Source organism: Onychomys torridus, chromosome 2, assembly GCF_903995425.1.
Source record: "Onychomys torridus chromosome 2, mOncTor1.1, whole genome shotgun sequence".
NCBI lineage: Eukaryota > Metazoa > Chordata > Mammalia > Rodentia > Cricetidae > Onychomys > Onychomys torridus.
In genome coordinates this window covers 27,310,155-27,336,452 of record NC_050444.1, presented here as the reverse complement: position 1 = coordinate 27,336,452, position 26,298 = coordinate 27,310,155, and the positions used below count along the sequence as shown (strand labels likewise).

At 47.1% G+C, this 26,298-nt stretch overlaps 1 non-coding gene across 1 annotated transcript; it reads left to right on the top strand.

Annotated features, from left to right (window-relative positions):
* The first annotated feature begins 5,080 nt into the window (after positions 1–5,080).
* Positions 5,081–5,187, top strand: LOC118578911. The gene has a single exon (XR_004944302.1). It is a non-coding gene; the product is annotated as a U6 spliceosomal RNA (small nuclear RNA).
* Positions 5,188–26,298: the final 21,111 nt, after the last annotated feature.

Below are 26,298 nucleotides of genomic sequence, written 5' to 3'. Positions count from 1 at the left end.
TTGATCTTTCAGGCCCCTGGACTGGTGGGATCATTCCCCTTATCCTTTGCCCTTTGACCTGGTCCATTCTCTTCTCTCGGGACACTTCTCAGTCTGTCTGTCTGTACACATTCTACTTTCCCTTGCCTTTGAAGTCTGTTTTTCTGATTCATCCATCACAGTCGCCGGCAGGATTGTAGGATTTCAAAGTCTTCCCAGAAGTAGGCAGGGTGGTCACTGCTGTAACTTGTGAAGTTTCCTGGTTTTAAAGTCACGATATCCAACCAGCAAAGGAACCAAGAGTCAAGAACTGAGCAAAGTGGGGCATCTGAAGAGATACAGCATCCTCTCCTGTTCTGGAAGAAGAGCTTGTTGTCCGGTTGGAAGGGAAATCAGAACATGCCCACGTGGCTGGGGAGGTGGCCCATCCCCTGCCTGGCTTGTGTGATCCCTACCTAGCACGGAGGGAAAAACAATCGCACAAGTGTTCAGATTTCGTCAGTGACATGTTGTCTACGGAGCAGAGACAGTCCGCCGGACTCCAAGTTGTGGCGAAGACAATGAAAATGCATGCCTGGAGACTACAGAACGCGAGGATCCTGCTGAGGAAGCCCCGGAGTCGGATGCCCAGGCTCCCCTGTTTCCCCAACAGGGATCACTGTCCTAACCTACTGCTCAGGGGAGCTGCGTTAGGTTTTTTCATCATTGTGACAAAATACAAAGTAAAGGAGGAGAGTTTATTGGGACTCATGGTTTTGGGAACTATATAGCCCATCATGGCAACAAGAGCCATGCAGAGGCGACCACAATGTAGCTCTATTACACGGTCTGGGAGAGAATGCCTGCTGTCTGGACTTCCTCCTTCCCCACACTGATTCCATCCGAACCCCCAGCCTTTGGGAGAGTCCTGCTGCTGTTCAGGGTGGATCTTACCATCTCACCCACCTCTTTCCGGAACCATCGTCACAGAGCTGGGCCTAACTAATTTTGGAGCTCCTCAGCCCAATCCAGTTGAAAACCAAGATTCACCATCACAAATGTACCCGGTGACTCTGCAGGACAGGGGACACTGAGAACTGAGAGGTGTGGCCCCTGACGCCCTGCCAAGCCTCAACATCACCCTGACCCTGGGCACTGGGCACTAGCAGGATACCCGAGAGGAGTCTCAGCGATGGTCCGGGATTTATGGTGCTTCAGAAACCAGAAACCTTGAACCAGACCAATGCATGTAAAGCTGTTGGGGAAAAATATACATATATATATACACTGTAGTTTGCAGTCACTTTGATGAGTAAATGTGCCATGGAGAGGCAGGAAAGATGGCGGGACAGGGAAGCAAGAGCAGGGAGCAACGAGGAGAGAAGCAGAAACTAGAGAGGGCGGCTGTGGTGAAGGATGTCTGAGAACGGTTCCTTTTCTGGACTGGCTGTGCTGCCGCCAAAGGCCAGGTGGAAGGCCATGGTCCACGCTGCCACTGCTGTTATGGGCATGGGAGCTTCTTTTGCCATGGTATTGATGACTGCAGGCTCATAATTGAGAGTTAGAGACACTGATGACTTCTGTGACAGCTTCCCTCCCCCAAAAGAAACAGTTCAGAAATAGTTCAACGTTATTGAAGAGAGCCCTTAAAAACTGTGACAAAGATGTTGACGTGTAGCTCTTCACAGTTGCGGGTGGTGGTAGTGGGGAGATGGGGGTGTGTGAGTGAGTTTTCTTTAAGGAGCTGGCCACTGGGACTTTGACCATGCTCCAAGGAGTATATGGGCAGCAAAAATTGGACCTGCTGTATTTTTTTCTTTTTTGGAGGAGGGCATAAGGGTGGGAGGGTAGACCTGGGTAGAGTGGGATGTGAGTATGATTGGGGTGCATTGTGTGAAATTTCCAAATAATCAATACAAATATTATGTTGGGGGGAGAGAGAGAGAGAGAGAGAGAGAGAGAGAGAGAGAGAGAGAGAGAGAGAGAGAAGAAAAAAGATTGACCATACAGGGGTATTCTCATATGGGAACACACTGGTGGATACATCTAGTGCATCATACCCATTGGAACGCTGGGTAAGGGCATCATGGAAGCAGGTTTAGCAAGGTGCTCAGCCCACAGGGTCACCATGTTCTCATGCCCTGTCCATTGCCAGCTACTTTTCAGAACCCCTACACAAGAAAAGATCCTCTGGAGTGGATCCATTGTGGAAGAGGCGTTCAGGTTGATCCTGCTGAAGGCTGGAGCAAAGAGCAAATCAATGGACCTCTGAAGTAGCCAGCATGATGAGGAGCAGGGTGGAGAGAAAGGTAGAGAAGGGGGAAGAGGGAGAGTCAGCAGCAAGACTGAGGTCAGCTGTCTGCAGTCGAATCAGTCCCGTGGCTTCAGAGATGGTGGTAGCATAGTTGGAACTGAGTGGAGGTGCACACATTTCTCAGCCTAGTTTTGGTTTTGGCAGGGAGGGAAGAGACTCCATGGTTAGACCTTTGCTGCATCTCTGGCACTGAAGTACAAAGTGAGGGAGAGGCCTCTGGCCGGAGAGAGGAATCCCCTCAGAAAGAAGAGTCACTGTGTTCAATAGCATCCTCTATCCTTGCAGTAAGCAATGCAGGCTGCATGCATGGCAGACATGTTAGCATAAAACCTGGTATATTCGGTAAAACACATAACATAACCAGTGCCATCTTGTGTATGTCTAGGATGCTGCTGAGCATTGTTTGACTCTCCTACGTCCGGGAGTCACCCAGCATTCACAATACAGGGACTCAGAGGCCAAGCAGGGTGCCACCTCAGGAGACAATTCCCAAGACGCTGGCATTGTCTCTCTCTTCTTCAGTGATCCCTTAATGAGCGTGACACGAAAATATCACTGCAAAACAAAATTAGAGAATGAAAACTTTTCCTCTAAATTGCTTTCAGAAATGCTCTGGAAAGTTCTAGAACTTCTGTGGTAAGCTGCGGTTCCACCTTATGGGGCAGCTTCACCTGTAATATCGGATCTCCACCAGCTCACACGCAAATGGTATCCCTGGATTCCCAGGCTATGCTGTCCTTGGAGGAGGGTGGGAGCTGCCCCCAAAGGAGGCTCCCTCTGCCTCGGGCAGGCCACATCAGGTCAAACCACTCAGCACCAAACTCGTCAGTGCTGAGATGATTATTGTTGTTGTTATTATTGTTTAGGTGAACATACAGAATAATGGGGTTCACCATGGCGTCTTCACTCACACATGCCATGATTTCTTCTCATTTTTCCCTCTCTCCTCCTCAGCTAGTCCAAGCTTCTGCTTTCTTCTTACAGGTGCCCCTTACTCTCTCTGCCATCTCTCCATCCATTTCCCACTTCCTTACACTCTGTCTCCTCTCTCCTGCTCCCCTTTCGGTTTTATGACCTGCAAGCAAACATATGAATGCATGGACATATATGTACACATAATTTTAAATCTAGGTTCTGTGTTTGAGAAAACACACGTTCTTTCTGAGTCTGCCTTATTCTTGCTTAACCTAAGGATTTCCGGTTACGTCGATTTTCCTGCAAGTATCATGATTGCATTTTTCTTTATGGCTGCATGAAAACTGTGGTTATTAGCTGCTCCCTCACCTTTGTAGAGTCTACCCAGTCCTTCCCCAGGTAGTTGTTCTTAACATCAAGCCTCATGCCCGCAGCCCTCCACGCCTGTCAATATTTAATGCCCTGGAAATCTGTGTGGCTCCCTCTGCTGACCGCGGCCTTCCACGCCCTCCCCCAGAACTGGTGGCGCCGCAGCGCCCCCTGCCGGCAAAGTCTCGGAAGCCTCCTTCTAGGTTGCCTAGCTTGAATGGGGCTGGGACCTTGTTCACAGGACTCTACTGTGTTCTGTCCTTGGCCCTGAGAGTCAAAGTCAAGAAATTTGGAGTCTTAAGCTAGGTGTCTTGGTTCAGGTAATCCCATCACTAAGGAGATTAGGCGGGAGGATCGTGAGTTCAAGGCAAGTCTAGGCTGCATGGCTGGACCCTACCACAAACAAACACAAACATGGAACCCACTGACATTGTTCTTTGGGAGAGACCCGCAAAGAGATGTCTGTTTCCTTCTGGTTCTCTTCCTTTTTTCTTTCCATGGGTGTTCGCTGTGAGAATGAATGTCAACGACACCGATACAGACGTTCCGACGAGGCTTCACACCCGGGAGAAAGATCGGAGGAAAGTTGAGAGTCAAATCCAGCGTATTGCCGTCTTCACAGGACTCCACTTGCTGTAAGGGAAGGTAGTAGGCACAGGGGGACAGGAGAAACTGGGTGACAATGCAGGGGCTGTACACTTTGTGGGCTAGGAAGTGGTTTCTGGTGCTGGAGGCTGAGCCAGAGCCCTCATGTGGCATTCCCACTGGGCCATGCTTCCAGCTCTGGATTTATTTCTGAAATTGTGTGTGTGTGTGTGTGTTGGAGGCCAACCACGGTGTCATTCTTCAGAAATCTCATCATTTCTCATTTGCAATAGGTCTTTCATTGGCTGGAGCTCACCGGTTCAGCTAGGCTGACTGGCCAGGAAGCCCGAGGGATTGTCCTGTCGCCAGCCTCCCCAGTGCTGGGTCCAGAATGTCACTATGCCTGCCATTTTTTATGTGGGTTCTGGGGAGCTGAACTCCGGGTTTAGGTAACTGAACCACGTGCTCCAGGCCTGACAATTGTTCTTTGAGTCTTAATATGCTACTGTTACTTTTATGATTTTCTTCTCTGAACCTTCCCATTTTTGTTTTGGTTATTTGTTTGATTTTTGCTATTTTGAGCTAGCACCTCAAACTGGACAGTCTGGACTTAACTATGTAACTGAAAATGACCTTGAACTCCTGATCCTCCTGCCACACTTCCAAGCACTGGGGTTACTGCCAAGAGCCACCATACCTGGCTCTGCCTTCTCCTTAACTACAGTTTTGTTTTGTTTTTCATTTTCTGTATTCCTGTACCTGCTTGCCATTTTCTACTTCCTTTGTTAAAAGTATCTTTTTCTGAGCTGGGCAGGGTGATAAATGCCTGCAGTCACTTGGGAGATAGAGGCAGGAGAAACAAAATGTGGCCTTAGATACAAAGAAAGACTAAAACCAGCCTGGACTATATGAAATCCTATCTGAAAATAAAATAAAATAGTGTTTGCTTCGGCAGCACATATACTAAAATTGGAACGATACAGAGAAGATTAGCATGGCCCCTGTGCAAGGATGACACACAAATTCATGAAGCATTCCATATTTTTCTGAGTGAGGTAACTCAGACCCAGGAAGACAAACATGGTATGTACTCACTTATAAGCAGATATTAGCTGTAAAGTAGGGGAGAATCATGCTACAGCCCACAGACCCAGAGAGACTAAGTAACCAAGGAGGGCTCAAGGGGGAAACATGGATCTCTCTGGGAAGAGGAAAGAGGATAGATTTTGCTGGTGGAATGAGGGCAGGTTGGGATGGGAATTGTGGAGGCCCACAAAGGTTTCCTAGTGAGATCTGAGCTTGCTTTACCCAGAAGAGCTGCATTAGAGGATTGCTTGACCATGGTTACTAGGTGACTGGAAAGGTCTGCACTTGGCTGTGCTAGGGGAGGTCCTTTGCTCCACCCCTTGGCATTCCTTTAACTAGCCCTGTAGAAGAGACAGAAGGGCCCTCCCGAGGCTGTCCTGGGTTTCTATCTGTTTCTCTCCCCTCTACTCTTCTATCTAAATCTCTTATTCCTTCCTCCTCAAGAGTACCCTGAGGAAAATGTGGGAGCTGGTCTCCCACAGAGAACAGGAGGAATTGACTGGAGAGGGGGATAATAGGAGAAACCACTGGAGTTGGGGGCACATTTTAGAGGCGAGATGGAAACCCAGTGCAATGGAAATTCCGTGGAATCCATAAAAATAGCCCTAACAAAGACTCCTAGTGATAGGGGACACAGGGCTTGAACCAGCCATCTTCTGGAACCAGGCAAGGCCTCAAGTGGAGGGATTGGGACACCAACCCAGCCTCAGAACCTACAGCTTGTCCCTCCTGTAGAGCGTTCTGGGACTGGAGCCTCAAAATGCTCATCAGAGAGACCAGAGAGACTTCATCCAGCAACCAATGGGATCAGATGCAGCATCTCACAGCCAAGCTGTAGGTGGTGCTCTGGGAGTCCCATGGGGGGGGGGGGTGGAGGGGTGGGAAAAGAAAGGGAGAACCAGAGGGGTCAGGGACACCACTAGAACACAGCCCACAGAATCAACTGACCAGGACTCATAGGGCTCTCGGAGATCAGGGAGCCTGTGGGGTCTGACCTAGGTCCTCTGCATATATGTTATGGCTGAGTAGCTTGGGTCCTGTGGGATTCCCAACAGTGGGAGCGGGGGCTGTCGCTGACTGTTTTGCCTACTTATAGGACCCTTTTCCTCCTGCTGGGTTGACGTGATGGTGTATACTGGTCGTATAGTAGCATATTATGCTGTTTGGTTGATGTCCCTGGGAGGCCTGCTCTTTTCTGAGGGGAGACAGAGGGAGGGTGGATCTGGGGGAGGGGAGGAATGGAGGGAAAAGACTGAGGGAAGGGAGGAGGGGGAAGCTTCAGTAGGACGTAATATATGAGAGAAGAATAAAACAAAACAAAATAAAAATACCCCTTTGAGATTTTCAAATTGTATCTAAAGATTTTCCATTCCTCCTCCATTCAGTTTATGACAATATTCGTTTATACCCTTCATTCTGTAATTCCGTATCCAAACCCTCTTCTATCTTGGCCCATTTCTGAATTTTTACACAAATGCTGGTTCTTGTCAGACTAATACACTCTGACTAAAAAGAAAGCCATGGACTTCTGCCCGAATCTGCTGGAAGAACCTCCTCTTTGCGGTTGGGGATGTGGCTCAGTTGGGAGAGTGCTTGTCCTGAACATGTGGAGCCCTGGGTTTGAGGCTCCACCACCCAGACAGGATGAGGTAGTTCCCACCTATCATCCTAGTGCTAATGGAGAGGAGGCAGGAGGATCAGAAGTTCAAGGTCATCTCTGGGTGCAAAGGGAATGTGAAGCAAGCCCGGAGTATGTAAGATGCTGTCAGAAAAGAAAGAAAGAAAGAAAGAAAGAAAGAAAGAAAGAAAGAAAGAAAGAAAGAAAGAAATGACTCCCTGGCTGCATTGTCTCTATGCTGCAAATCACTGTGGCCTATAAGAACAGTTTGTTTCTGACTTTCCACTGACTTCCCACAAAACTTCAGGATCCAATGATTTTCACTGCTTTTCTCTCCTGCATTCCTGATCTCACAGCCTCAAAATCAAGGTAAGCCCTGCTTACTCTTTACTACATTTAGAGACTGAGGACTGGCAGGATGGCTCAATGCGTAAAGACACTTGGGGCTCAGTCTGATAACCTGAGTTCAGTCTCCGGGACACACAAGGTGAAAGGTTTAAACCAGTTTCTTCAAGTTGTCCTCTGACCTCCACATGTGCACCACAACACACACACACACACACACACACACACACACACACACACACACACACGAAATAAGTACATGTTAAATAAAACCATTTTTCTCCCTTGGCTCTCTTGGGTCATAGCACTCTGTCTTCACCCCCACTTGTCACCTCATGATTCATAAAGAACCAGAGAAGGGAATCACTTAAGTGTCTCCATTTTTACATGCTAGGGACAGTTATTGCCTGAGCCAAAATTTGTATATTTTTAGAGCACAGTAAAATGGAAAAGGGAAGAGCAGGGTTTTAAAATATGCCTTTTCTGTAGAAATTCAAATGGTAATCTTTGGACAGATGGGAGCTAAGGGCACCCATGAGAAGAGAATTATTCAAAACGGCCACTTGTGCATGGGGCTGGCTCATAAAATACAGCTTTTCACACTGGGGATTTGAACAGTGAACAATTTTCACAGACTATTGTATTTTGGCGTCTCTAATTAAGAGCTAATTAAATGCCTATTCTATTGCCTGTCTACTTTTTTCTAATGTTTCAGAATTTTCCCCATTCCATGCTACTGTTTATATTGAATCAGCCTGTCAACTCAGACATCTGCAAACATGTTCCTAGGACAGAAAGACGACATTGAAAGTCGTCTTGGAAATCAGGCTGTGTAACTGGAAGCGTCATAGCTCATGGGCGTGGATATGTGGGGGCTGCAAAGGATGCCAGCTTTCCCTTGGGTCAAAAATCACATTTCTAGAGATGATAGGGCATATTATATTGTTCTACTTCCTTGATTGTTCTTTCTTTTGTGGTGCTTGGGACAGAACCCATGGCCTCTCATCCCACAGGAAAGTGTTCTACCACTGAGTTATACCATCAGCTGATAGTATAAAATCAAAAGTAAGAGGGGTATGTGCATGCATGCTAGTGTGCATGTCTCTGTGTGTGTGCATGCTCGATGGTGTACCAAGATGGCAAGGTAAATGAGAAGCATTATAGGATTTTATTTTATGCATATAGTAATTTTAAATTTTTATGCAGGTGGTTACATTCAGCAGGTGTGCTCTACCACCAAGCCACATCTCTAGCCCTCTTTTTCCTTAAAAAAACAAACAAACAAACAAACAAACAAAAAAACAAAACCAAACCAAAAAAAAACTCTGAGACAGACTCTCTCTAAGTTTCCCGAGATAGCACTGAATTTGCAGTCCCCTTTACCCCCGCCGAGGAGCTGGGATTGCAAGCTTTCACTCCCAGACTGTCCATAACAGGACTCTGATTAGTAATAAAGGGCATGGGGCACGCTCTTGCTGGGCTGGTGTGCCCAGGCTAGTCCATGCCCCAGCCTTCCTGTTTCCCAAACCCTTCATTGAAATCCATTGCTTGCTCCCTGAATCCTTAAACTTGACACGCCTCCAAGATATTTTTCCTCAAATGGCTCCCCCTACTTAAAATGTCAGACAATGCAGCCAAGTGATGTTGGCCTTTATTCCCAGCACTCAGGAGGCAGAGGCAGGGGGATCTCTGATTTTCAAGGCCAGCCTGGTCTACAAAGGAGTTCCAGGACAGCCAGGACTACACAGAGAAACCTTGATTTGGAAATTAAATAAATAAATAAACAAACAAACAAACAAATAAAGCGAAACAACCTTGCCGCCCTCCCAGCTTGGCACACATCCAAGACGACAAGACATTCCTCCAACTCTTCCTTCCTTGACCTTGATGCTGACCACCCGGCCCGCTTGCCGCCGATTTTAAGCTGAGATCAGCTTGACTGGACGTCTGCTCAGGCACGTTCTCCCCCAAACGCTGGCTGGATAAATGAATTGCTTTAGGGCAAACCTCTCATCATCACGCTTCAGCCAGTCAAATTCTACATTGAGGAACAGGGAGGCAAAATGACAAAGAAAGAAGCGAAAGCCCGCATTCCTGGGAAACCGTTTGCCTGTGGCGGGACACTGGGGGAACCGTGTCTGAGTCAGGCGACAGGGGATCCAGGGCTGCCACATCTTCATCTCAGCGCTAACTTGACCCAACACAAAACCACTGATAGGGGAAACCACACAAAAATGAGAACAAGGATTGCGTGCGGTGACGGGCACCCGTCATCCCCAAACTCCGGAGGCTGAGACAGGGCTGACGTGAGTTCAAAGCCTATGGAGACTACAAATGAAGACTCTGTCTCAAACAGAACAAAGATAAGGCTCTCTCAGTCTGAGAGCTGGAGATTATAGCTTGGGGAAGGGAAGCCACAGCACAACCGTAGAACTTTGGCGCAGGACAGGTCTCATCCCGGCAGCCCTTAAGGGGGTCGGGGGAGCTCCGTTATGACTTAGTGACATTTTCTGGATCTGTTTCCTCAAAGGTAACCCTAGGACACAAGAGACAATTCTGCATGGTGCAGGGCAGGCTAGCAGAGCGAGCTGTGGGCCTTACCAGCCCCAGTCATGATCTTACAAACCCACCGTAGAGTCTGCCCTAGATATTTGATGGTTTCTGGTAAGCTACTTCTTCAAGTAGTTTCTTGTAGTAGGTTTTAAAATTCAATAAAAGCACATTAAATGAGATCTTGCTTTTTTTTTTTTTTTTTTGGAAAGCACTCCATGGAGACAGCGGGAGAGGCTGGCTGAGTACAAAGGATACTAGGGCACCCCCTGGTCCAGGAGCCGCCCCTACATTGTCCATGTAGTTCTTGCTGCTTTTCACTGAGTGGTCCTAAGAACCACCCTTTCCAGGGGGCTGAGAACTGGACTCGTCACATTGAGCAACATCTCTGCTTCCACCCCACTGCAAACGCGCCGTCATCTGGAGTGCCTGGAAACTGCCGTCAATCCTTAGCGACTTGGTTGGGACTGAGAGGTTGCAGCCGCTCTGCTCGGCAGCATCCTAAACCCTGTGCTTCCTTACGAAGAGAAAAGTGAGGGAGGTGAGGAAACATCTGTCCTTTCCTGCCACAGAGCGGCTTCAGGAGCACAGGCTGTTGGAATGACGTCTGGGGGAGGCTCTGACCATGTGAGAGTCCTGCCTTGGACAGAGATGGCAATAGCTTTCCAAACACAAAGGCTAGACTTTCCTCCATCCCATCATGCCCCTGCCTCTGTAGATGCCTGAATAGGAACCACCTGCGGTCTTCCCAGGTCCTCCTCCCTTCTTCCTGGAAATGATCCTATTGTAAAATCTATGTAACTATATATTGGTGGCGCACGCCTTTAATCCCAGCACTCGGAAGGCAGAGCCAGGCAGATCTCTGTGAGTTCAAGGCCAGCCTGGTCTCCAAAGCAAGTTCCAGGAAAGGCGCAAAGCTACACAGAGAAACCCTGTTTCGAAAAACCAAAAAAAAAAAAAAAAAAAGTAACTATATATATATAAAACCTTGAGGGTGGGTAATGATGGCTCTGAGGGTGAGGGTGCTGGCCACCAAGCTTGATGACCTCAGCTATGTCCCCAGAACCCACATGATAGAAGAAGAGAACCCACTTCCACAGGCTGTCCTCTGACCACCACACATGCCAGAGCACCCACTGTGTTTCCCAATAAACAAAGTATAAGAAACAACAAAACTTTCTTGAACTTACAAACTGAGTCCAAGCCTCAGTGTTGGAGCCAAAGGGTCTTTGCTTCCTCCAAATACTCGGAGAGACCCGGGACCTGGGCTGAGGAGGTAGCTTGGGTAGCAGAGTGTTTGTCTCGAAAACCCCAGCTTTGATCCTCAGCATCAAATAAATCATGCGTGGCTGTGCACACAACGCCGGCACTCGGGAGGTGGAAGTAGCTGTGCAGCCCGTTTCCAGTCAGCCTGGGACACATATCTCAGACAACCAAGGCAACACAATTGAGGACCAACAGAATCTCAGGATCCATGAAAATTCTCATTTGGCTCTGTCTTTTTCTCAGACACCCTGCTATAGACATTTGAGTATTGAAAACAACTCTTTTTACTTATTTATTTATTTATTCATTCATTCATTCATTTATTTGTTTGTTTATTTATTTATTATTATATTTGTGTTTTAATTTTATACATCAGCCATGGGTTCCCCTGTCCTCCTCCCTCCCTCCCCCGCCCCCACCTTGCCCCCAGCCCCTCTCCTCCATTCCCATCTCCTCCAGGGCCAAGACTCCCCTGGGGATTCATTTAAACCTAGTGGATTCAGTACAGGCAGGTCTAGTCCCCTCCTTCCAGGCTGAGCAAAGTGTCCCTGTGTAAGCCCCAGGTTCCAAACAGCCAGCTCATGCACTAAGGACAGGTCCTGGTCCCACAGCCTGGATGCCTCCCAAACAATTCAAGCTATTCAATTGTCTCACTTATCCAGAGGGCCTGATCCAGCTGGGGGCTCCACAGCCTTTGGTTCATAATTCATGTGCTTCCCTTCGTTTGGCTATTTGTCCCTGTGCTTTTTCCAATCTTGGGCTCAACAATTCATGCTCTTACAGTCCCTCCTCTTTCTCAACAATTGGACACTTGGAGCTCCACCTGGGGCCTGGCCGAGGATCTCTGCATCCACTTCCATCGGTTATTGGATGAGAGTTCCAGCAGGACAGTTAGGGTGTTTGGTCATCTGATCACCAGACTAGGTCAGATCAGGCTTTCTCTCAACCATTGCCAGCAGTCTACAGAGGATGTATTATTGTGGATTTCTGGGGACCTCTCCAGCACTCTGCCTATTCCTGTTCTCATGTGGTCTTCATTTATCATGGTCTGTTATTCCTTGTTCTCCCTTTCTGTTCTTGATCCAGCTGGGATCTCCTGCTCCCCTAAGCTCTCTTTCCCTAAAACCTTGCCCTTCATTACGCCCACTGTTGCCCAGGTTGTTCATGTAGATCTCATCCATTTCTCTGTCATTGGGTGATCCCTGTGTCTTTCCTAGGGTCCTGTTGAAAACAACTCTTACAACAAAGATTTTATTTTTTTCCTTTTCAAAAATAATTTTTAGCCAGGCTGTGATGGCATATCCCAGCACCCAGGAGGCAGAGGCAGGTGGATCTCTGAGTTTGGGACAGATACATTTACAACACACTCCTGCATAGAAGGTTCAGAGATCATACAGAAGAGGGGGGCAGAAAGATTGTAAGAGCCAGAGAAACAGGGAGTTTGCTGTGAGACTGTGTCTCCTAATAATGTCAGAAACTACACCCATCAAGTCTCACCAACATGACTGCCTAAACATGGGCTGAGCAAGGATGAATGGATGTGCTAATGCGGTGGGGGTGGGGGATCAACCCTACATGAAGAACTATGGGCAACTATGCAATGCTGAGAGTGGGAGAATTGGTTTTACCCAGGGGAGAGCACACCAAAAGGTCAGCCCTGAAAACACGCATCATACATTCAAGTAACTTCATAAAGAATAAAAAAACTGAGCAGGTTACATTTATGTGTATGTGTGTATGTGTGTGTGTGTGTGTGTAATATAGTCACACATATATGTAACATATACATATAACTTGTGTATATTTCTGTACACACACATAAAACAACAATGAAAACAGAGATGATGAACTTGAAAGAGAGCAAGCTGAGCTATATGGGAGATAAAGGAGCATACAGCGAAGGAAACTGATGTAATTATATTATAACCTCAAAAAAAGGAAAGAATAGTTAAAAATCGTTTTTGTTTTTTTTAAGACTGTGGAGCCCTGGCTGTCCTAGAACTTGCTCTGTAGACCAGACTGGCCTCACACATTCAGAGGAGGATTGATTTTTATTATCTGTAGTTATATATATTTGTTTGTGTCTGTGTGAACATGCACACCAGTGTCTTCAGAGGCCGGAGGCATTGGATGCCCTGGACCTGGGAGTTACAAAAAGTTATGGTGCTGGGAACTGAACCCAGGTCCCCTGTAAGAGCATCGTGCACTCTTAACTGAACTGAGCTACCTCTCCAGCCCACCTGGGTTTCCTATATAGGAGACAGGGCCTTACTATTTTTTCCAGGTGGACGTTGAATTCTAGATCCTCCTGCCTCAGCCTCCTGAGCGGCTAGAATAGAGACGCACACCACCATGCCCACCTCAAGAGATAATGATGGAGACAGTGCCAACTAGTACCTCAGCACCGCTCTCTGGACTCCCGGTCAGTTTCGGGTAGGGGCAAGAGACAGGCTTTGGGTCAGAAAGGAAGAGAATTAAATCCTTGCTGGAGGGTTTAGGGATAGGGCTCAGTGGTAGAGCACTTGTCTTGTGTGTGCAAGGCCCTGGGTTCCACCGCCAGCATCTTACTTGCTCGTTCATTGTCATCCCTAGCTGGATGATCACTCACCATCACACTTGACACCAACTGACACCAGGCCCAATACCTCTTGGAGGCTGCAGAAGAGGACATGGATTCTCCTTCCTGATTATCGACAGCTTCAAATGATGTCACATTCCCCCTGGATTTTTCCTGACGTTTATCATGTCTGCAAGCCATCAAACACGGGTTTATTTTCTCTAACCGTTCCTCCTCCGCCTCCTAGGAGCTCACCAAGAGCAGGAACCTGGATGACCGACTGCCTTTGGTCAGGTCATTTCCCCATTGTCAAGGGGCACGCTTGCATGGAGAAATGGGTCAGTAAATACTAACTGGATGAGCGAAGGGGAAATGAGTGTGGATGTGAGGCATGTGATAAAGGCTCAGCAACTGGGTTGCTTTTGTTTTGTTTTGTAGAGATGAGCTGGACCATAACACTGCACAGGCTATGAACTTCAGCCAGATCCTCTGTTATAGCAGAGAAGATGTTCCCCAGATTCTTCAGTGCTCTCCGAGAAAGCAGGCTGAGGGATTTTCACTAGATGATATGGATGAGAAATTTAGCTTCAGGTCCAAGTTTCATTTGGGGGTAGGTTGGCTGGCTTAGTCTATTTCTGAAGCCTTGTGGTGTCCTCTTGAGTTATCCTGGATGCAGGCCTGCAGCTGTGGTGACAGTCATTCGGTAGGTGGCACTCTCTGCCAGAACACAGTCCTTCTCCAGTGATCCAGGTTACTGATAAGTCACTGGCGAGCAGCCATGCTCACTGTTCTACAGCCTGTGCTCCCCTTCCCATGCTCCACATCCACTGCTCTTTCTTACCTCTGCTGGCGCTTTAACCAATGACACACTCCAGTGGGTTTATGGAAAGCGTGTCGACTCTTCCTAAACTGATCAGGTGGTGGAGGAAAGAGCACCAAGCTAATTTATGTGTTTGACGTCTAGTTTTGCTTGTCCTTTGAAGCTTCATTCACTCAGACACTCAGCAGATTTTTACCATGAGTCCACATATGTCTTAGCAAGGAGAAGAACCGATGAGGTGGGGTTAGAGTAGGAGCCAGGTTCTGAAACATGGGTCTGCTGTTTATTGGCAGAACCAACTTTACCTCCGAGCATCCTAATTCCTCTTCTGTAAAGTGGGGGTGATGAGGACTCCTCATACACTCGCTCCCTGGATTCGATATATTCTGATCTCCAAAGGACAGTAACGAGAGTTTATTAGATAAACACAGACTATGTAGTGCGTTGCTATGACCTGTTTATCGTTGTAATTGACACGTTAGAGAAGACACAGTTTTTAAAAACCACGTTTTTCAGATTTATTTTTATATTTTAAGTGTGTGTGTGTGTGTGTGTGTGTGTGTGTGTGTGTGTGTCTGTCACAGGTGTGTGAGTGCCAAAAGAGGGTATTGGGATTCCTGGAGCTGGAATTACATGCCACTGTGAGTTTCCCATTGTGAGTGCTGGGAACCAATTTCAGGTCTCCTGGAAGAACAGCAATAACCACTCTCCAGCTCCATGGTGGATTTGTGTGTGTGCACATGCATGCTTGTGTGTGTGTGTGTGTGTGTGTGTGTGTGTGTGTGTGTGTGTGTGTGTATGTGTGTGTGTGTATGTGTGTGTGTGTGTGGTTTTTTAAAGTCAGGGTCTCACTCGTAGTCCTTGCTGGTTTAAAACATGCTAGCCTCAAGATTGTGGTGATTCTCCTGCCTCAGCCTCCCGAGTGCTTGTATCATCATGCCCTCAAAATCCTTTCAACACAGCCAGATGTGATGGACCACACCTGTTTCAGCAATGAGGAAAAAGAGGCCGGGAGGATTTCAGGTTCCAGCTCACAAGAGACTAACTAAAAAAAAAAAAAAAAAAAAAAAAAACAACAACAAATCTTCGATTAAGAAATTATAATAAGGGCTAGGAATGTAGTTCAGTGGTCAAATACCTGGGTTCCATTCCTAGCGGGCACGAGCATGTAATGAGCACATGTGCATATCCCTCCCACCCCACCCAGAGAGAGACAGAGAGACAGAGAGACAGAGACAGCACCAAAAGATCTGCTTGTATTTTTAGCAGAGTGGTAATAGCTGTATTTGTTTTTCTATTTTTAATTGTTATATTTTTATAATTGGGATTCGGCCCAACATGGAAACCCCGTGGGTGTTAGGGATTTGTGTAACCTCCAAGGAACACCTAGCCACATTGTGGTGCTTGTTCCTTACCCTGAGGTGTGTGCTGAGTCACGTCCAGCCTGCCTTCCCTCTGGGGGATGGAGAAGGCTGCTCTTCAACAAAACGTTGGTCTGAACTGGCAAAAACCTGTCCATTCTAGAGTCTCTGGTGAGGGTTTGGCTCTTCTTGGGCTGGTACTCAGCAGAGTAAAAAGGGTCACGGGCCACAAAATACATTGCCCCTCTAAGTTCTGGAAGAAGGAAGCTGTGGGATAGGATCCACATGGACAGTCGTGTCGCATGTGTGGAGGGCCATTGGAGCATATGGGGATCATTTAACTTGCTGGACAGCATGCCTGGGCGTGGGCTCCACACTCTTGCCCATCTGCTTTGGTAGGGTCACCTCTGCTGTGCCTTGCCGGCCTCACAATGTGGAGAAGAGCACTGTCCAGCTCAAGGGGCTGGACCAGCAAACAGCCCCCTATGAAATGGACAGATCCTAAGCAAAGGCCTTTAACTGTGTTTCCTGTATTTATGTGTTCCGGGTTTAAACCCCCCCCCCCCGGGGGGGGGGGCTGCCAGCTTGGGGCAGGGTTAATTAACGAAGACCAAGATGCCTACTGGGACCAAAACATTAAACAGACACCTTTATGAAACTGGCTTTTTATTATCACCGCCACTGAAGCAACACTGGGCTCCTGGAGGGAAGAAACTCTCTTTGTGGGATGGAGAAGCAGGTTAGGGACAGGTCCTCTGTAAATACTTCTCCTGCTCTCCTGGCCCCCACCCCACAGTGTTCCCTCATTCTTAGCCTTTTTGGCACCCTCCCCACCCTCCCCTGACTCCCTGCTCTCTGACCACAAACCTTCAAGATAACATACCACAAAATCACAGAGATGAAATCAGGCGACAGGGCTGACCCAGGGACCTGGTGCATCAGACTGAACCCTCAGTGGAATCTCTGGAGTGTCCCTTCATTGGGTGGGGATCCGAGGGGGTCATGCATGACCTTTATCGGGGTGTGACGTGTTTCAACAGATAGCTGAGAATTAGCTGGGGCAAAATTGAGAGCTGAGGTGTTTTGTCCGGAGGGTGGAGGGGGTTTGTGTGGTGGTAATGTCCTTCCTGCTCCCCATCTGCCTCCACCCCAGCTGAGATCTTATCAGAGGTGCAGACTCCACAGGAATGGAATCTTCCAGAACTTTTATCTCAGTCTTTCCACTCCTTTTTAAAGCAGACCAAATCGCTTTCAAGTTTAAACTATATAGATAATGCCATCAGAAGGGAGCCCTAATTGTCCCACCCAGCTGCCCCCAGAGGAGAAACCAGAGCAGAATCAAATGAAGTTTCCAAGACTCTGCTCAAGTCTGATGATTCCTCTTTGGGGCCTTGTCTGCCATTTGGGCTCCTAGTGGTAGACAATGACGACGACCTTTCTCCCAGCCCCGGCAGCTCCCTGTCTGTCTGCCCTCCTAGACTGGGCCCCCTCTAAAGCCAGGCTGTGGCTTCTCACTCATTACCTCTCCAAGGCTCAATTCCGTTGAGTGGGTGGGTGAGCTACGGTGGCACACTCCTGTCCCCAGGCCAAGGGACAGCACATGGCCTCACTTTTCACCTCAGAGACATGGGGTAAAAATGGCCCTCTCCACCTTTTCAGAAAGAATGGGGAAACTACAGTCCCCTTCAGCCTTGCCTGGGGACTGGGCATCTGCGCTAACTCAGTGTGTGTTTGGGAAGGGGACACAGAGATCATCAGGACGCAGAGGGTAGAGTGGCTCAGTGTTACAGCTTGCCTGCCCAGTGGCCTCTGTCTGTGTGTGCCCGCCACCCACTCCATCCCTCCCTTTTGGACTCTGAGTGTCCTCTTGCTGTTGCTAACTATTTACTTTAAGAGTGCCCCAAGATGGAAAACAGCGGCCAATAGCAAACTCATCTCTTTCCTCTGTATTTTTTGGTTCATTTGAGGTTGGGCAGCAAGCAGCCACCCCCAAGGTGAGATCCAGGCAGCTCAGGGTGGGCCCTACTTCAAAATAGATCCCATGCAAACACCTGAACTGTTGGTGACCAGCTCATCCCTTTCTTGACTGACAAATATTTACCTAATACACCCCAGATGCCCCTTCCATTAGATAGAAATAGTGCCTGGTCTCAGGATGAGCAAGATGTTGGTTAGCTGAGTTGAGCACTATGGCACAGACCTGTAAGTCCAGCATTTGGGGAGGCAGAGGCAGGAGGCCCGCTTGGACTACATACTGAGTACCAGGCCAGCCAGGTCTATACTCAGTGATCCTGTCTTAAAAAAAAAAAAAAAAAAATTCTGCCATGACTGTAATTTACAATCTTGTTTTGAAAGAGATATTGTTGGGATTTGGAGAGATGGCTCATCCATTAAGAGTACTAGCTGCTCTTCCAGAGGTCCTGAGTTCAATTCCTGGCAACCACATGGTGGCTTATAACCATCTATAATAGGAACACTCATACATAAAATTTAAAAATTAAAATTAAAAAAGAAGAGAAAGAGATATTCTTGGTCTCAAAGTCAGCCTTGTAAACCTAGCTGATGGCCTGAGGTTAGGTACCTAACCTATTACAACTTGTTTCTCCTAGGTTTAAAGGCAACTCTCTTTGAAGGGTTGGGGATGGGGTTTAGTGGCAGAGTACTTGCCCAGCATGCAGGAGTTAAATCTTCAGCTCTGCTGAGTGTATACAAATAAATAAAGGATCAATGATGACCAACAGAACATAGACGATGCCTAGGAAAGACACCACGGCTTCTAGTAAGATGGGGTAGAGTATTTGGGGAGTGTAACAGAGTAGCAATGATCCACCTACATCAGACACAAGGGAATAATTGCCTAGAAGAGGTAGAGTCTTCAAGGGTAGGAAATTATCAAACAGAAATAAATAAAATGGAGTAAACACCAGGCAAAGAACAGTAAGTATATGTGAGCTGACTAGAAACAGCTTGGCCCAGTCTTAGAACTTGAGGGGTCCTGTCTTGGCGTGTCCAGCCACCTGCAGTCCCCTCCCCATGTGGCTTGGAGAGGGCACCTTCAGCATCTTTGCTCAGTGGCTATCCCAAGGCAGTTTCCACCTCAAGCTGAGGACCGAACCCAGGGCCTTGCGCTTGTCTACTGTCTCCCCGAGTGCTGGGTACCCCAGGTAAGGTCTATGCCACCACAGTTGGCTTTATCTGTCTTCTTCACTGATCTAGTCCCAGTGTGGCGCACAACACCACACTGAGTTCCTCCCACACATTTTTGTGTGGTGTCCACAAAGCACCCAGCTGCTGTGGAGTGCCTGATCTTGAAGAAGACGGGGTCTCTCCTCTCAGAGGGTCCAGCTATGTCACACACAGTTGTTGGGACACTGAAGGTCTCCTGGGCTCCTCTGTTTCCTTGCCCTTCCCTCTCGTTCTCTCTCCATCCTTCTCTTTCTCTGACAGGGTCTCATGTAACCCGGGTTGACCTCAGACTAGCTCTGTAGCTGAGACTGACCTGGACTCCAGAGTCTCCTGCCTCCCAGGCGCTGTGATAACAGACATACACAGCCATGGCTGGCTTCCAGCTTGCCTTTCAAGAGGTTTTAGAGACACCCTCCCTGGAGTTTTCCTGATTTTTTTTCCCCTTGCACTTCTCTGTCTGCTTCATAAAGGCTTTCAAAAATGGAGCTGAGCCCACTTTTGGCAAGTCTCTTTCTTACCTTCGGGAGCCTAACTTTAACGTGCTGGGAGAGGTGACTGTGCTGGGACAGTCTCATGACTGTTGACGCCTGGGGGGCAGCAGATGTTGAAAGGGCAGGTGGGGGTTCAGGAATGGAGGCGCCCAGAGACACGTAGCTTCTTTCACAATCTGGCCTGGGGCTGATCCTGTGATTGGGTGTCTCAGCCCAAGAATGTCCCCAGATTCCAGGTCACTCTTAGACACCATTTCCCTGTCCTGTGTCAATAGCATCGGATAAAGTGGGTTTAAGAGCAGGAAGACAGTAAGTAGGCTCACAGAGCCGGTCTGCTGCAGGGCGTGAGAAGAGGGAAAAGGGATGGATCCTCTCTTTGTCTTTTTGATTTAGTTTCTCTTGAATCTATGGCTGGGTGTGGCAGAGCATTTTTTTTTTTTTAATTCCAGCACTCAAGAGGCAGAGGCAGGAGGATCTCTGTGAGTTCCAGGCCAGCCTGGTTTACAGAGTGAGTTCCAGGACAGCCAGGGCTACACAGAGACACTCTGCCTAAAAAAAAAAAAAAAAAAAAAGTCAGGAAGACAAACTCACTGAGTTCCTTTCTACCTGCATTCTAAGGAAAAGTTGAACAAAATGAGACAAGTTCTCATGGAAATCTTCAATGCCTTTATTTTCCCCAACATTTTTGTAACAAGAAGAATGGTTGGTGTATCTTCCCAGATAACCAGGTAAAAGAGATGGAGGCCTTTATGTTTATTGCAATAATAATCTTTTCTAATTTTTTTTTTTTTTTTGAGACCATGTCTTGCTGTGTGTTCTAGGCTGGCCTGGACTTACTGTGGAGCCAGGCTGTATTTGCAGTCTGCTGCTTCAGCCTTTCCAAATGGTGATTTAACAGGAGTGAGCCACTGTACCTAGCCAATATATTTTTTTCTTGTCTTTTTTTTTTTGTTTGTTTTTGTTTTTTTGTTTTTTAGACAGGGTTTCTCTGTGTAGCTTTGGAGCCTGTCCTGGAGCTCCCTCTGTAGACCGGGCTGGCCTCAAACTCACAGAGATCCGCCTGGCTCTGACTCCCGAATGCTGGGATTAAAGGCGTGCGCCACCACCTCCCGACTTAGCCAATAATTTTAACTTATCAACTTTATAAGGGATGCCTCATAGTCCCATTTTATGGAAGCAAACAAAACAGAACAAAACAAAAACAACCAAAAAAAAAAAAAAACCCAAACAAACAAAATTGTGTCTGTAAGGAATAAGTCACCTCTGAAGGTCATACTGGAAATAAGCATGGGCTCTCCAATCCCCAGATTAGCCAACCACAGTTGGAAAATGTTAGCTGGGAAATGCTTCTATATCAAGCACATATTAACCTTTTGTTGTTATAATCCCCTATGCAGCATAGTGCAACAATTTACGTAGGGTTTATATTGTTAGGCAATAGTATGCCTGAGATCCGTGCACTTAAGAGGCTGAAGAAGGACCTAGGGTTTAAATCTAGACTGAGCTACATTAGAGACCCTGACTCTAAAAGAAATAATAAAAGGAGTGTGTGTGACTTAGTTGGGAGACTGCTTGCCTAGAGCTGAAGCCTTGAGTTTGGCCCCCAGCATGGCATGAAATTGGCATGGTAGTGCACACCTGTAATCTTAGCACTTAGAACATGGATCAGGGGGATGATCATATGGAACCCTACTACAAAAATCAAATAAAATAGCCAGGTGTGGCGGTGCACACCTTTAATCCTGGCACTAGGGAGGCAAAGGAAGGGAGGGAGGAGGGAGGAAGGAGAGAGGGAGGGAAGAGGGAGGAAGGAGAGAGGGAGGGAGGGAGGTCCGGTTGCTGACTGGCAATGGTTTGGATCAGCCAGCATTTCTAATTGGCACGAAGGCAGCATTGCCCTGTTCTTTGCAGCTGTGGCAAAGAATCCTCCCATTTGGGGGTGCAAGCGCCTATGGACAGGCTTCAAAATGTGCAGAATATAAACTCCAACCCCAGCTCCACTCCTCGTCAGCTGGATGACTTTAAGCACTTACCCTTTTGAAGTTTGTCTGATCTATAAAAGTGGGACTGATGGGCTATCGACTCTTTTGCATGAGACAGTGGCCTGGTGCTGTGTCTGCTCAATGAAGAGTCCTCTTCGTCCCCCATCCAATCGCCATGTGGCAGATGGCGATGCTGAGGTTCAGGGATTCACTTATTCCTTCACCAACTGCTCATGGACCTGCAGCATGTCACAGGGTGGTGTTGGGCCCCACGCATGGGGACTGGAGCAGACCAAGACAGGTCCTGCTCTCCTGGAGCTGTGTGCCGGGATGTGAGGACACAGGATACACAAAATAAATAAGGGAACCATGTGTGAGTTATGACATGTGTCCTGGGGAAAGAGTGTATGTGACTTCCAGGCCCAGAATGTAGCTGCTGACGCTAATGTAATCTGCAGCACCAACAACTGACTTTAGTAGTAGATTGGCCTAGAAATTCATGCTGGCCTCAGCTCGCCTTTTTCCTTTTACTGCATTAGTTGTTTACTTACTTACGAACTTTATTCAAACTGACCCTCTGTTACTAGCTGGCCTTGAACTCCTAGGATCAAGAGACCCTCCAGTCTCAGTGTCGCAAGTAGCTAGGACTGTAGGTACATAGTACAGTGCAAAGGTGTCATTCATATATATATATATATATATATATATATATATATATATATATATATATATATATATATATAATGCTTTCCTTACCAGGCCAGTGTGGCACTTCGTTCTCCGCACGCACTGATCCCTAAGAACATCTCTAAACAGCTGGGAATGATTGTACACACTACTGTCCCAACACTCGGGAGGTGGAAGCAAGAGCACCAGACAGCCCTGGTCATCCTCAGCTATATGCAAATTCAAGACCAGCCCAGCTTGTCAGAAACAACAAATCCTCTTGAGAAGCAGGTGATGGAATATGCCTGTAACTCTAGCATTCAGAAGGCCAGGGTCAGAAGATTGCAAGTTCCAGACCAGCCTGGGCTATCTGTGTCAGACCAGCCTTGGAGATACAAGGAGACCCTGTTTGTTTGTTTACTGTGGGGTACCTCTATAGATTCTAGCTTGTGACCTCCAGGTAGATGGTTTTATTTCCCACCGTTATGTTTACAGTAGGATTAATACCCAGTGGCCAGTGGCAGAACCAGAAAACCAGGCATGGTGGCATGTGCCTGTCATCCCAATGCTTGGTGGTCTATTGCAGGAAGAGTACACATTCAAGGCCAATCTAATGAGACCATCTCTCAAATATAAAATAAAACACATCACAGAAGCTTTTGCTTGGAAGGGGCCTTTAAGTTTATGCCTAATGGGCTAGGGAGATGGCCCAGTGGACACAGTGCTTACTGTGAAAACGTAAGGACCATAATTCAAATCCCTAGCACTCAGGAGGTAGAACCAGGATCCTCGTGGCAAACTGGATGGCTAGGCTCACAGGAATTGATGAGTTCTCAGTTCAGCAACAGATCCTGCCTCAAAAAACAGGGTGAAGAGTCCCCTCATATTTCCAGGCCTCTGAGCTCTAGCATGCATACAGGTGCGCACGTGCACACATATATGCTCACACATGGGTGCATGCACATCTACACACACACATATATATATATATACCCACACACATGCAAACAGACATATACACAAGCAAAAAAGAAGGAGGAGGGGAGAGAGAGAAAGAAAGAACAGTTATACTCGAGGCCACAGTGTGATATACTTAGGGCCGGGCCGGAGCGGCTGTGAACCCTGGTGGACCAGGGACTTTCTTAGGAATCACTTTGACGGAGGCTGATACTCAGATAGGGGAAGGAATGGTTCTTGACAGCTCTTCTTGAGAACAGTCCCCCATCAGAAGTTTTGCTTTCCTATGATGCTACTAAGAAGTCGTTCGATGTTGTCCTGTAACATTCCCCAAGGCAGGCAAAACTTGGGGAGCTCAGGGTGCCCCTTTTTGTGGGTGACTGAAAAGCTTTAAACACACAGAAATAGAACATTCTGTAGCAAGGTAGTGACCTCAGCCCCAGCCTAGCAAGTCTGTAGGTCTGCTTAGTCCTTTATGTAAAACAGTGCTGGAAGACTCAGGAACCACCAATGCCCCTTTGGGTCATCTCTTCAACCCCATTTTTCTCAGAATCAGTTATCACCCTGAATTTGGAAATATGTTTTCTATTGATGTGCTTATTTATATGTACGATTCTAAAATGAAAATACAGAGTCAGTGAGACGGTGCTGCAGATAAAAGCACTTGCTACGGAGCCTGGTGACTTGAGTCCAATCTCCAAGACCCACATGGCGGAAGGAGAGCCCGGGCTCCCACAAACCGTCCTTTGACCTCCTTCTGACCACGTTGGCTCAGAGGGCCTTGTTCTCTGGGGTCCCCCATCCCCTCTGGCTCTTATACTCTTGCTTGCTCCTCTTCTGTAGGCTTCTCTGAGCCCTGTGGGGAAGGTTTGATAGGGACAACCTGTTTAAGAGCTGCGTCTTCCAAGGTCTCCCACTCTCTGCGAAAGGTCTGGCTGTGGGTCTCTGTATTTGTTACCATCTGCGGCAGGAGGAAGCTTCTCTCAAGATGGCTGAGCGCCGGTCTATGAGTGTAGCAGGATGTCATTAGGAGTCTGTACTGGCACTTTTTGTTATTGTTGGTTTGTTTGTTTTCAGAACAGTAGTATTTGGTTTTACCCTAGGTCTTTGGGCTCTCTAGTCTCAGGTTCTTGGTCACCCAAGCAGCGTTGGGTATGGGTTCCTTCTCATGGAGTGGGCCTTCATCAGATCAGATATTGGTTGGTCACTCCCACAAACTGTGTGCCGCCATTGTATCAGAATGCCTTGCAGTCAGGTCACCATTGTAGACAAAGGGTTTGTGGCTGGGTTAGTGTTTGTGTTTCTTCTTTGGTAGTGTGCAGAGCACCTTCCTGTACCAAAGATGCTAGAAAGTAGGGGCTGAAGGCTCTATGTTGGGCACCAGCTCGACTTCTCCATGTTCAGTAAATTGTATAGCTCTCAGTTTGCAGGAGCAACCTACAATCTTGGCAACATCCTGGGTTGTTTGGGGGTTCCCATGGAACCCCTTTGACCCACAACTCAGTTAGATGTAACCCAACCCTGGTATTGAAAGCTTTAATTGGTGACAAGAGATGCTCAGCTGGGGCTCTGCCCACTTCCAGTTAGAGCTCCTTCATGTACGGATACATTTTAGGAAGCTTCTGCTGTACTAGGTTCTCATACTACCTCTCAAATGGCCCTTAGTTTTAGCTGTCTCTCCTCATGCCCCTCTCCCTTCCCCTCCCCACTTGAAGCTCTTATTCTGCCCTCCCACCCATCTATAACTATCTGCTCTATTTTCTTTTTCTAGAGAAATCTATCTGTACCCTCCTAGTTCCTAGTCCCTTATTCTATACCTAACCTCTCTGCATTTATGGATTGTAGCTGGTTATCATTGCCTTAACAGCTAGTATTCATATACAAGCAAATACATAACCATATTTCTCTTCCTGGATTTGGGTACTTCACTCAGGATGATATTTTTTAGTTCCATCCTTTTACCTGAGAGTTGCATGACTCTTCTTCTTCCCCTTCTTCCTCTTCTTCTTCTTCCTCCTCCCCCTCTTCTTCTTCCTCTTCCTCTTCATAGCTGAGTAAGACTCCATTGTGCAAATGTACCACATTTTCTCTGTTGAGGGACATCTAGGTTGTTTCCCATTCCTGACTATCATGAATGAAGCAGCAGTGAACATGGTTGAGCAAGTGTCTCTGTGATATGAATGAGCATCCTTTGAGGATATGCCCAAGAGTGGTATAGCTGGATCTTGAGGTAGACCTATTCCCAGCTTCATGAGGAGCTACCACACTGGTATCCATAGTGATTGCAGTTTGCATTCCTACCAGCCACGTACATATGAGCCACCACGTTTTCTCCATCATGAGCTGTCACTTGTGCTTTTGATCTTAGCCATTCTGACAGGTGTAAGATGGAATCTCAAAGTAGTTTTAATTTGCATTTCCCTGATGGCCAAGGATGTCGAACATTTCTTTAAGTGTTTCTCAGCCATTTGAGTTTCCTCTTTTGAGAATTTTCTGTTTAGATCCATATCCCAGTTTTTAATCAGGTTGTTTCTTGATATCTGTTTTTTTTTTAATTCTTTACATATTTTGGATATTAACTCTCTATGAAATGTGTAGTTGGTAAAAATCTTTTCCCATTCTGTAGGCTGCCGCTTTGTCATAATGATGGTACACTGTTTTGTCTATTTCATATTTTAATTTATCTGTGGTGCAGGGATTGAATCCAGAACCTCATGCAGTGTTGGGCAAGTGCACTGGACTGAGCTGCACTGCCTCTGAAATTTTCTCCAGTCCCGCCCAGGCCCGCAGCCATTCAGACCCAAGTAAACACACAGATGCTCATATTATTTAAACTGTTTGGCCTAATGGCTCAGGCTTCTCATACTACTTCCTGCTGGATGAGGGTGCTGCATTCTTATGGGGACATAAAGAAAATTTTAGGATTATGGAGTAATCTGTGAGGCTGTATTGTCTAAGCCAGTTGCCTTGAAACCATTCTGGATGTTGGATCATCTGAGCCATGGTGTCATTGGAGACCTTTCAGGGGGTCTTGGCTTGTCAAACCTGATGTATCTTAATCTGGAACAAATCCATAGCCTCTTGCTTTCTGTGGAAACAAAAGCAGAGCCTCCTTTCTAAAGCAACATATCCTTACATCCAAATTTTGAAGTCAAGGTACCTTTAAAATATACATATTAGTTTAACTGAGCAGTCTTTACAACCTTTATGCAGTTAAAAATCCCAAAGAGCTGGGCAGTGGTGGCGCTCGCCTTTAATCTCAGCACTCAGGA